General features: G+C 57.3%; 1 protein-coding gene across 6 annotated transcripts in view; it reads left to right on the top strand.

The window, feature by feature from the left end:
• The first annotated feature begins 3,991 nt into the window (after positions 1–3,991).
• The window catches only part of FOXP4 (forkhead box P4), a 50,873-nt gene continuing 42,462 nt past the window's right edge, over positions 3,992–12,402 (top strand). For all 6 annotated transcript variants that reach the window (XM_059880340.1, XM_005223436.5, XM_005223441.5 and 3 more), the window contains exon 1: positions 3,992–4,264. The gene's annotated coding sequence lies outside the window, so the exon portion shown is untranslated. The remainder of the gene's footprint in view (positions 4,265–12,402) is intronic.

A 12,402-nucleotide genomic window follows, 5' to 3' on the forward strand; every position in this document is an offset into this window, starting at 1 on the left:
AGTAGTCATCTATGGATGTGAGAGCTGGACTATAAAGAAAGCTGAGCACCAAAGAATTGATGCTTTTGAACTGTGGTATTGGAGAAGACTCTTCAGAGAGTCCCTTGGACTACAAGGAGATCAAACCAGTCCATCCTAAAGGAAATCAGTCCTGAATATTCATTGGAAGGACTGATACTGAAGCTGAAACTCCAACACTTCGGCCACCTGATGCAAAGAACTGACTCATTGGAAAAGACCCTGATGCTTGGAAAGATTGAAGGCAGGAGGAAAAGAGGATGACAGAGGATGAGATGGTTGGATGGCATCACCAACTCAACGGACATGAGTTTGAGTAAACTCTGGGAGTTGGCGATGGACAGGGAGGCCTAGCATGCTGCAGTCCATGGGGTCACAAAGAGCTGGACATGACTGAACCCACTTCATCCCCAGAACAGGGAGGTAGCTGACCCTGGGAAAGGGCACCTCTTCAGGGCATGAAGACCTGAGAGTGAATCCTCGCTGCACCACCTTCTAGGTCTGTGACCTGGGGTAAGTTGCCTGACTTCTCTGAGCTTGAGTAGTAGTAGTGTAATGTGTGTGTTCAGTCGTGTCCGACTCTTTGCGACCCTGTGGACTGTAGCCCACCAGGCTCTTCTGTCCATGGGATTTTCCTAGCAGGAATACTGGAGTGATTGCCATTTCCTCCCCCAGGGGATCTTCCCAACCCAGGGATCGAACCTGTGTCTCTTGCATCTCCTGCATTGGCAGGGTGTTTTTTTACCTCTTTGCCACCTGGGAGCCCCTACACTTGAGTGCCTCACTGTAAAATGAGAAGAGCCACTTTGCCCGGGGTGATGCAGCTGAACAGCATGTGAATCAAGTGCCTGGCACACAGCAGGCACTTACAAGTATCAACTGCAGACGTACATATGATCTACGATTTTGTGAAGTCAGTATTCTCGTTTTTAGGTGAGGAAACTGGGGCTCACAAAACAGAAAGTGAGTGTTTATGGAAAATACGTGATGAATAGGCACAGAGCTAGATGCTTTGCCCAGGCTTTTTCATGCTACCCTCCAAACCCCAGGAGGCATTCTCCAAAGGTCATGGATGAGGAAACTGTGGCTCTATCCTGTAACTTGCCCGGATCACACAGCTGGTAAGTGACAGATGCTGAAGTTCAACCCTAGGCTGCCTCACTCCAGCCTCTGTGCTCTTAATCATGGCCTCCCTAGTAGGGCCAGGCCATGGGCCCTTGTTCTTGTCACATCATAGGCCCTGACCCTGGGACCCTTTGAAGAAACAAAGATAGACGGAAAGAGGAGCCTCCTACCTAATCACAGTTGCTTCTGCTTAGGAGCCAAGGGCTACTCTTTGGAAACTTTTTCTGGAGCCCCTGCATCCAGAAAGAAAGGCTTTGGGCCGGCTGTTTTAATTTGGGGGTGTGTGTTTTGTATATGTCTTCAGTAAGACCTTGTTTCCTAATTAAAGTGCCCTTTAGGTGAGGACCACACAGGATATTTTTCCTCCCTTCCCTTGGGCCCCCCACTGTGACTCACTGGGAGGGGGTGGGGGGGGTGGGGGGGTGGATGCTGGGAACTGAACTGACCTGAAGATAATGGTAAACTGAAAACCATTTCTTAGGGAAATCCCTTTAGCCAAGTGAATCCACGTATGAGGTGTGGAGGGCTGCTGCAAGAAGGTGATGGGAAAGGACGCAGTGGGCCAGAGAGCCAGACAGAAAACAGCTGGAGAAACCCACTGGATGTTACCTCATTCCTTCTTCTGTATTGAAAGTCCTTAGTTTCACCCCACCTGAAATCTCTGCAGGAGGAGGGAGGAGGGAAGGAGGCCCGAGGGGCATGATCATCATCCAGCTGGGCTTACATAGGACCTGTCAACTCCAGGTCAGGCTCAGGCCCGTCCACATGCTCTGACTCCCACCAGAGCTGACCCTCCACAGAAAATAAATAGAATCACACCACCAAAGACTTCCTTCCTCCTACACTGTACTACTCAGGTAACCCACAGGCAGGCAGTGCTGTTTCAAAGGCCTCACTGAAGTAGTTCTGGTTGGAATCCTGCTTCATCCCTTACCAGCCAGGTAAGTGTGGACAGGTGAACTTAACTTTTTTGTAAAATGGAGGTCACAGGACTATCTACTTATAGGGTTATGGCAAAGATGAAATGAGTCCTATGCCTGGCATGTGGTACAACTCAAATGTTAGCTGTGGTTATTTTATTCTTAATGCTTCTGTTATTGCTACTCTGGAAAGGACCTGTGGTATCCACATACAAGGTGCTCAGGGTCCTCCTCCCAGCGATTTCCCAGCTAGCTATCTGAAAAGCTCCAACAGAACCTGAATATGCCTGTCACACCTGCCCCATGCAGAGCAGATACATAGGAGCTGGACCTGCACAGGCAGCACACACAGGACAGCTCCACCTGGTCATCTGCACCCGCAGAAAAGGGACGGAGTAAAGCGAGGAGAACCCAAGAGGAAATCTCTTTTTCTTCCAAGTCCCCTTGGAAAGGCTTCTCTTCCAAGAAATCCTCTCTCCCCAGGCCACAGCCCCGGCATCCCCGAGGCACCAGAAGCTCCCAATCCACCGGAGCATCCCGTGTCTGCCCGTCTCCACCTGCCTCGAGGGATTTGGGCGAGAAGAGCCTTCTAGGGCCACAGCCTTCCTAGCCTCCTCTCACAGCCGGGCCCTCCCTTGGTCACGGCCAGTTCGTGACAAGCTCTGAGGTGTTCCTCACCTCTCGTCACTGCAACACACAGAGCCAGATCGGAGATGTTTTGGGGTTAGAAGGCGGAGAGAGAATTTATTCAGATTTCCACGAGTCTCTGCGCGTGGGGCGCCTGCTACCAGCACAGCCCTCCCCCTTGGATCTGGGCCTTTCCTCATCCGGACTTCCCCCTCCCAACCCAGACACACCTTGGCTCCAGCCACAATCCCTCGGTTCCTCCTCGCGCACTTCCCCGCCCTCAGGCAAAAGACGTTGAGTTTTGTTTACAATCTAATTTGTCCGGATAATTGCTTTTACTTTGCACTCCGCTCTGCCCGCGCGGATCCGGCTTTGGGCCCCTTTTTCACTGGTTCGTAGAGCACTTTATGGGAAATTCCCCTTCCGGAGAGGGAGGCGGCGCGCGCCCGGGGTGACCGTTTCACAAAGCCCAGAGGAGTCTCCCCGCCACCACCACCCTGTCTCCCCGCCACCACCACCCTACCCAGCTTCAGAAGCACACGCCCCCCAGCCCTACGCAGCGGGGCGCAGAAGGGAGGGGAGGAAGGACACCCGCTCCAGACCCTGGCTCCCCCCCCCGCCCCCGGCCACTCCCCGCGCCGGGCACAGCCCGCCGGGAACCAATGAACCGTGTGGGAGCAAGGGCTTGGCCGTCCCTCCAGACTCCAGAGAAAGGCTGGGGTTTGCGAAGCGCGCCTTGGGATTCGCAAAGCCAGAGTGAATCCCTGGGGTCCCTCCATTCCCCCCACCCCCACCGCCTTTTTACAGATTCGCAGCCCTATGTCTTCCCCACTTTTTCTTCCTCTAAAGTTTGGTCCACGTGGTCTCCTTTCGCTCGCCGCCGGCTGCGGGGCCGGGTGAAAGTTGCTGCACCTGCTTTAGGCGAATTATGGTAGCGCTAGAAGTTGGTCTGCCCTCCCTCCGCCGCGCGCCGGCTCCCTCCTCCCTGGCTCTCGGCGCGCTCCCTCCTTCCCCGCCTCCCCCGCCCCCTCCCGCCCCGCCCGCGTGCCGCCCGCTCGCAGCCACTCGCTGCCCGGGCTCAGTCGCAGCCCCTCGGAGTCGGGAGCCGGCCGCCCCTACGGACCGGAGCGTGCGGCCGGCGGCCGGGACGGAGCGCCCCCCACCCCCCGCCCAGCCCGCGAAGAGGGCGCGGCGCAGGCGGCGGCGGCGGCGCGGCGGGGAGGAGCCCGGGCCGGAACCAGGGCTGGGCCGGGGGCGGGGACGCCGGGGTCCCGGAGCCCCGGCGGCGAAGCGAGAGGACTAGCGTCGCGGGAGGACCGAGAAGGAGGAGCAGAGCCGAAGCAAGCCGAGCCGCCCCCAAAGTGCGATGCCCCGGCGAGGCTAGGGCGCGCGGCGGGCGGCCGGCCGGCGCGGCGCGGAGGGAGGGCGCCCGGGAGCTGCGCGGCGCCGGGCGGCGCGGAGGGGCAGCCCCAGCAGGCGGCGGCGGCGGCGGGCCCGGGCGGCGACCCGAGCGAGCCCCATGCCCCGCGCGGGCTGACGGGCCGGAGCCCGCACGGAGCGGCCGGGCCGGACAGGTAAGGTGGCCGGCCGAGCCCGGGGACGCGGGTGGGGGCTGGGCCGGCGACCAGCCCAACTCCCTCGCTCGCGCACTCTCTCGCCCGCTCACTGGCTCACTTTGTGTTTGCAAACTGCCCGCCGGAGACGCGCCGGGCGCCGGGAGGAGCCGGGCCCAGGCCGGCGCACTTTGTTCCAGCCGGGGCCGGCTGCGGCGCCCTGACCCCGCGGGGCCGCGACACCCAGCCCCCGGCTTAGGCCCCCGCGTCTGGGAGCTGCCTGGGGAACAGGTGGGGTCTACGGCGCGGCGGCGGGGGGTGGGCAGCGGAGGTCGGCCGGGGTGGGGGTGGGGGGCTGGAGAGGCTATTAAGGCCCGCCATCCCCCCGAGAATCTAGGACCGGCCCCCTCCCGGCCTACCCGCGGGAAATGGGGTGTCTGGGGGAGCGACCACCGCACCACCCCCCTCCACTCCCCGAGTAAAACAAAGAGTACCTCCCGGCCTAGACTTTGCTGAGCCGGGGAGGGAAGTAGTGAAGTGGGGTCCCCCAACCCCAGTCTGTCTAGAACTCCCCAAGACGCGCCGGAGGCAGACAAATAGGGACGGGGGAGACCGCAGCCCAACTCGCCGCGCTTTGGATGAGGAGGGGACTCGGTTTGCTGGGGTCGCATCTCGGAGGTTCCGGGGCCAGTGGTCTCCTTTCCTTCATCCCTGGGTCGGCTGGGTCATACGAGAGGAAAACTTCTTGGGGACTTGAGAGCGTCTAGAAACGGCCTCCTGTGATTTTGTGCGCCGGTGCTGGAGGGTGGGGGGCTGACCCTGTGGGTATCTTTATTCGCCCCATTTGGAGAGAGCCCCGCCTCACCATACAGGGGAAGAGAGAAGGCGGCAGCAGGGTTCGGAGGTCGCCTGGGAAGAGTGTCCCGGGATAACCAAGTAGGACCCCCCTCCTCAGACCCAGAACTGTGGCATCTTCCCAGACAGGCCCCCCGCAAACACTTCTCCCCGAGCGGCGGTCACCCCGGCAGCGCTCCAGCCTTGCGCTCCCCATCAACGAACGCCTAACTAACTTGAGCTGAGCCTGGCTAGAACCCGAGGCGCTAGAAAGCGGGGCGCCTTGAGCTGCCAGGGGTCCTGGCCTCCCCGGCAAAGGACCGTGTGCTTTCGCGGGAGGCGGATTCTGAGTCAGAGGCCCTAACGGCTGCGGATTCCTTCTCTCCAATTGGGGCGACCTCGTGAACACTTGGGCGTCCCACCCGGACTCTCTTGGCTAGGAGAAGAGGATATGGGAACGCCGAGACCCTGAGCCCATATAGAACCCCCGGCTCAGCCGTGTGCATCGCCGGCTTCTCTTGCCAACTCCCGCCCCGCTGATATCCTCGCTCCCTCGGTGCCTGGGTTTAAGCCGTCTGGAGATCTCCCGCGTGTCTTGCATCCTTGGGCCGGGTCTCCCTGCTGTTTGACCTCAGAGACCGGAGCAGGGGTTGGAGGTGAGGTGCCCCAGGAGAAAACCCGAGTCTGAAGCTGTCATCCCAGTGGTTGCTGAGAAAAGCCTAGGAGCATTTTGGCCAATGCGGGTTTTCACTTGAATTTGAGCATCTTCATCCGGCGTTAAAGCACGTGCCTGGACTGTCCCAAAGCCAACTGTGTTGGGTCTAGGATTGAGGGGTTGAGGAGCACCGTTTGAGAGGCACCTAGGGTTGGAGCTGGAGGCTCGCCTGGGTGCCCCCTTCTCCCACCCAGAAGGAAGGAGCTGTGGGATCATGTATACAGTCTGTAGCCGAGGGAGAGTCTGACCAGTGCCATTGTAGAACACAGCGGGTAATAGAGACCTCGACGCCAAGGATTTGAACCCAGAAATTCACTTTTTGTGGGAACCTGGGACTGAACGCTACTGGCACTGGGCATTTCAAGCTGATGAGCTTCCTAGTAAGCCAGTGGGTGGGGCAGGGGTGAGAGGAAGGGGCAAAGGCCCAATAAGCTTGCCAGGCCCCAGCTGCTTTAAGGAGAGCCACCCCCCTCAGACAGCCCCTGCCTCAGCCAACCCTGCCCAACCTGGCAGAAAACTGCTGCAGGGGAAGGGAAATCTGCAGGCTTGTTTTGTTTTTGTTTTAACTTGAGAAACTTTGTTTTGCCTGGGTTCTGGGCTCTTTGTCACCTGGCAGGTAGGAGGGAGGCCCCTGGGACTGTGCTGTGGGCACCTGGACAGTCTGCCCGCTCCGGCACCCTTAGATCTGAGCCTCTCAGAAGCATGACTGTCTCCTGAGCTCCCCATCTGGTGTCACTCCCACTGTCATCAGTGGGGCACAGTGGCATCAGGTGGCAGTGGCTGTGCTCCCCGCCCCCCAACTTGGGACTCCTGTAAGATCTGAATCTCTCCTGGGTCCCCCCTCACTACCTTACCCCTCCCCAATCCTAACCTTGGCTCTACGCTGGGGGAGACCATGGGAACCTTTTCTTCTGGCACTAAGGGCTAGATTGCTGGGTGGGGTTTTCCTCTCCCTCTCCCGGTCCTGGGCAGGTTTTGCAGGACTTAGGGAGCTGGTGAACCCCTGAGTCTTGGGGAGAGAAAGTCATGACACCAGTGTGGGGGAGTGCGGGGGTGGGGTGGGGGGCTAGTGTGGCCCAACTTGCAAAAGGACCTATCTCTGTCCCTTCTCACACCTGGACACCCCTACCCAACCCCCTTTCCTCTGCCTTTGACCAGAAACTTCCTTTCTGGCTGCTGGCAGGTAGGTCCCTTCTTGCCAGGAATGTGCATATCCTGCTGGGCCCCTACTCCAAACACACCTCTTCCTTAGGGGCTGGAAAGTTGGGGGAGTGGTGGGAGGGTCCTTTAATCAATTAATCCCCCAAGAGTTTGCTGAGCCCCTACACTGTCTGGGCAGCTCCCAGACTGGGCATTGGAGTGCCCACGCTGTGAGGGCTGGGGTCTGCACATTGTCAGGGTAGGAAAGGCAGATGAGACATTAGAGAGAGGAGGGTGGTGCAAGGGTGTCTTTGTCAGAAGAGAAGTATGAGGTGCAAGGAGGGGAAGGGTCATCTCCCTGAGAAGGCTTCCCTGATCTGCCACGCCTGGCATGGCTGCACCCTTCTTCTCTACCTCTAATCCTTTGCTGCCCCACTGCCCTGGTGGCTTTCCCGTCTCTCCAGCTGAAATGCAAACCCCTCCAGCCCAGCTCAAGCAGGTACAGTGCCTTTGCTTTTCTAATACCCCAAACTGTGTATTCTTGCCTGGAGAATCCCAGAGACAGGAGCCTGGTGGGCTGCCATCTATGGGGTCGAACAAAGTCGCACACGACTCAAGTGACTTAGCAACATCAGCAGTGCAAAGTAATACTTTCTTCCATCCAAGGAGCTCTGGCACAGTTTCCTTCAAAAGCTCACAGCTTCCCAGACCAGGGCAGGACGGGCACTGTTTTTGACTGGATGCTGAGGCTCCAGTGGCTGCAGTGGCTTCCTATGACTTGGTGCCAGGACTCTGGAACTCAGGGCAAGGAACTCGGGCCTTCCCAGGGCAGAACATGGGTCACAGGGGAAAAGGCTTTGGAACCTGCCAGTGGTGATGAGACTCTGGAGAACTTAATTAAGCTCTTCGAACCGCAGTTTTCTTAAACATAAAGTAGGTCAGTGATAGCAGTTGAGAGCATGTTTGCCAGTGGGATGGAAGAGCAAGTGTAAAGTACCTAGAACGGTGCCTGGCACACCGTAGTACTGACCAAGGGGTAGCTTTTATTAGATTCTCAGCACTGCCAGGCCACGTGCTGGACTCGAAATTAATCTCCATTTTAAGGATTAGGAAAATAAAGCCTAGAGAGAAGAAACAGCTTGTCTGAGGTCACATAGTTAGTTAGTGGTGGGGCTCCTAGAACTCCCACCAGTGTAACTGGTAGGGCTTGAGCCTCTGCTATGGGGAAGGGAGAAAGGAGAGGATGGGAGGGCCTGCCACTTCCCCTCCCTCTTTCATGGGCTCAGGCCTGGGTGCCCCTCAGTCCTCCAGCGAGAAGGCTGGATTTCCCCTTCCTGTCTTCCTTTTAAGGGAGGATCTGGGCTCAGGACTTGGGATCTCTCAGCTGCACAAGACCCTGGAAGGTCCACCTCCCCCCAGCATCCTAAGGTGCTCATGGACACAAAAGTGGGAGGGATAATACCCTAGAACACAGAGGAGGAAAAATGGTACCATCTTTCTCTAAAAAAGGGAGACTCCTATGGTTTGGAACCCTGGCTCACACAGTCTTATGGAAGATAGATTTGGCTGGCAGTCTCAAATCAATCTGGGACCCACCTCTGGATGGATCACCGTGGAGAAGCAAAAAGCTCCTTCCCTTGAGGGTGAAGTCACTGTCTTTTTCAGTGTTGCCTTCCTGGATTCTCCATGGAAATGCGTACCTTCACCCACGGCCAGTGCTGCCCTGTTGGGGGGCACAGGAACCCTCTGTTCCAACACCCCCCATACCCAGGCTTGCAGATACAGTTGGCTTGTGAAGTAGCATTCAGGTGGGTCCTGGGAGGAGCCTGGACTCAGAGCATGCCTGCCTGACCTAGAAACCAAGAGCTCCCAGCACAAAAGATACCCATTTGGACAAGGCCACAGTGTGCTGGACTAGAGAGTCAAAGCTGCTAGTGCCTCAAGGAGTGAGCCATTCTGGCCTCGGCCAGGCTGGTGGTCTTCCTTCCTTTGATCCTTGTCCCCTGCAGCCTGTTCGCCTGGGCCCAGAAGCCCTGCCTACCTCCCCAGGCCCCATCCTCTGCCCAACTGGAGCCTCCCAAGCTGGGACCAGAAGCTGGGTGGGGTCATTGGTGGTGCAGGGTGTGGGGAAAGGGTTTTTTCTCTCCCACTGGGAGTTTCTGACCATACCTACCTGGGCCACAAGTGCAGATGGGAAGGAGTGGGGATGAGACGGTGGGTTTTTCTCAGACGGTTACAGAGTAGGGTGTCTAGACTAGTGACCCCCCTGCATTTGTTCAAGATAGGCAGGGTCAGTGGGTGGAAGTTACCCAGAATTTCCTTGGGCAGCGAAGGAGAGACAGATGATGGTGACTGGAGGGAAGGGTGGGTTGGGGATTGGAGACCGGGATTCCACAAACCTTGTGGAGCCATCACTGTGTGCGGTGGCCTTCCACCGCTGAGCTGCCAGAGTCTCTCCGAAAAGAGGTTTTAGCAGAGGTGGCTCTCTTGCAACTTGGAAAATCAGAAATGGAGCAAGTCCCCCAGTGAGGATCTTTCCCACAGGTGCTGGTGGTGGGGGGCAGGCTCTGGTTTCCATACTCCCCAGCCTGGACAAGATGCCTCGTCCTAGCGGCTGAGTCTGCAGGAGGGCTGAGCTGTGTGGAGGGAAACCGGCCTAGTGGGCTGGTGAAGGGGCTTCTGTTTCTTCATTCCGGCGGCCAGCGGGCAGACTCCGTTAGATTCGGTTTCCCAGCTCTGGAGCCCAGGCTTCCAGGAGACCCAGGCCGAAGGAAGTTGGTCCAAAAGAGGGTAGCATATACTTCCTCCCCTCTCTCCTTCAGGGGGTTCTTTGGGCAGAGTGTATGCGCCTTGAAAGAAAAGGGCACGCTGCTGGGGAGCATTTGGGGGAGGGATGGGGACTCGGGATTTACAGGAGACCGAGGGAGGGGCGGCTGCCGCTTGTGCTTGGGCGCAGTGCTTCTCCAGGCTTCCGCATCTCCAGTTCGGGTCGTCTCCGGGCCGGGTCAGAGTCGCAGGCGCATGCGGAGGTCGGATGTTGAGGGAGCGTAGTCTGTCCACTTGGGGGAATCTTTCCCTTCGGAAGCCTCCAGGGTTCCCAGGAGAGGCCGAGCTCCAGGTTCTCGCGCCCCGCCTGAGCGCAGTCGTTCAGGATTGCTCGCCCGGCCAGTGTTTCCCGGAGCCTCCGCAAGCGCATCAGTGCGAGGTGCCGGCAGCTCCTTGATCTCTGAGACCTGAGCGCTGGGACGTGCGCGCCGAGTGTCTTCGGCCCTCTCCGAAAAGATGCTGGGGGCTTTTGAGAGGTCCAGGGAACTCTGGAAGAGGGGCCGGGTGGCCTCAGGTCTTTCAGCTACAGGGAGGGTCTCCCACGCCTTGTGCTGACCTCCTTGAGCTTGGGGCCGGTCTGGGTTGCGTGGGTCTGAGACTCCCTGGTGAGCGGCTCGGGTAAGCGCCACTACCCGCTTGTTCATTCCCTCTGCAACCTTGACCATGGACCATGATGCTCCCTCTCTGAGCCCCGGTTTTCCTGACTGTACTGCTGGGGAGGGAGCACCCACACTCCCCTTTCCCTGCTCTCCACTTTATTGCAGCTGTGGAATGAAGGGATTGGGAGTTGGGTGAGAGAGGAGACTGGTCCCCTTTGTTCCACCGCCTCCGCGGGTCCTGCCCGACAGGGGCGCTGTGGAGCGCGGGGCAGCGACCCTGCGGCCCAGAAAAGTCTCCTCCCCCCCAATTAGGCAGCGGAGCCTGATTAGAGGGGCCACTGCGTGCCCCCTCCCTCCCGATCCCCATCTACGAAGATTTCCCTTCATCAGAATCTCACATCCTCCAGAAATTAATTTGATGCCTCTTGTTATCAATTAATTGAATCTCCTTGGGAGAGAGAGCTCAGCGAGGAGGGCTGCAGCTTGGCCCTTGTGTGCTGCCGCTCTGCCCTCCCCCTCACACCAGGACAGCCTCACCCCTTCCCCGTTTCTATTTTCCTGCTTTGAAATTTATTTTCTAAAATAAAACCACTGATATGGGCCTTTAGCCCAGTTTGGCTTGGATGGTTACCCATGGACTGGACACTACCTGAGATTCACCCTTCTGAGCTGGTGGGGGAGGGGGCAGTCTTCCTCTCCCCTGGGCCCGGTTTGATCCCTGCATTCATCAGCAAAACCAAACCCTTTAGAAATTTGGCCATGACCTTGATTCTGTGTGCTTCGAGGTCTGCTGGTGAGAAACTCGAAGAGGAGGATCAGGCTAGGAAGATCTGGGGACAGAATCATATACACACAGATAAACATCCTAGTTGGCAGAGGAGACATTGATCGACCAGGCTAGGGACTGTCAGTCACCAGGAGTTTATTCTTGTGAAAGTTCTGTCCTTTTTAGATGAGGCATTTAAGATCTGTTGCCCCCACCAGGGCTGATCTGTTAAATGTACAGCATAGGGCACAGGTGTGTGCCTCCTGCCAAAGAGACCTAGAAGGTCAGACTCTGCCTTCTGCACGGAAGATGGAGGAGGAAGGTTCTAGAAGACATCCTAAGTCTGGGAAGGGATTATGGCAGGTACAGAGTGGAACGAGGTGGTCACCGGACCCTGACTGAGGGACTGTGATTTGCCATTTCACATACCTCCTCTCCTTGTTCTTGCTTAACAAGTGAGGTCCCCTGGCCCAGAGAGGTGATTAACTTGTCCAGGGTCACACAGTTGACTGGAACTTGCCCCTCTAGAATGCTGGCCGTAGGACTGAGATCACAGCTGGGCTAACTTCACCCCTTTGTTGGCTCTCACAAGGTTTATTACAGTGGTAAATTTCACATAAATATCTCTGCTTGGCTTCTTTTGAAAAACCCAAACACTATCAAACATGGAGCCTGTATTTCTGTGGGGTAAAGATAGGCTGGGGTTGAGTACCCTCCGAGTCCCACTTGGCCCCCTTGGGGAGCAACTTTGTCATGGAGATTTTGCTGAAATGGCAACCCACTCCAGTATTCTTGCCTGGAAAATCCCTTGGACGGAGGAACCTGGTAGGCTACAGTCCGTGGGGTCGCAAAGAGTCGGACACTTCACTTTCACTTAAGTATTCTAGGAAGAGCTAGGCAGGACGGGTGTCCGAGAGGCTTTGCAAGGTCTGTACAAGCTCAGAAAAGACCTTTAAGGACACCCTGACCCACATCTAATTCTCGCACAGCTGCTTAAGAACTGATGGTGGTAGATGAATTTCCCCCCCTTCTTTCTACCACGGAGGGAATTTTAGGGTCTTACGTCTTGAGGGGTCTGTTCTAAGCTGAAGTTAGCCCATCCGTTCCCAGGTGAACCCCTCTATGAAAGTCATCACCCTCTTACCTGCCATCCCCAACAGAAACTTAATGTACTTTTTGGTGGGGGAGAGGATGCTTTCTTCCAAGAATGGAACCACAGGTGGGGACTAGAGAAGCATTGGGCTGCAGTAACCTTTCCGGAAGTCATCCTGGAACAGGG

Source organism: Bos taurus, chromosome 23, assembly GCF_002263795.3.
Source record: "Bos taurus isolate L1 Dominette 01449 registration number 42190680 breed Hereford chromosome 23, ARS-UCD2.0, whole genome shotgun sequence".
NCBI lineage: Eukaryota > Metazoa > Chordata > Mammalia > Artiodactyla > Bovidae > Bos > Bos taurus.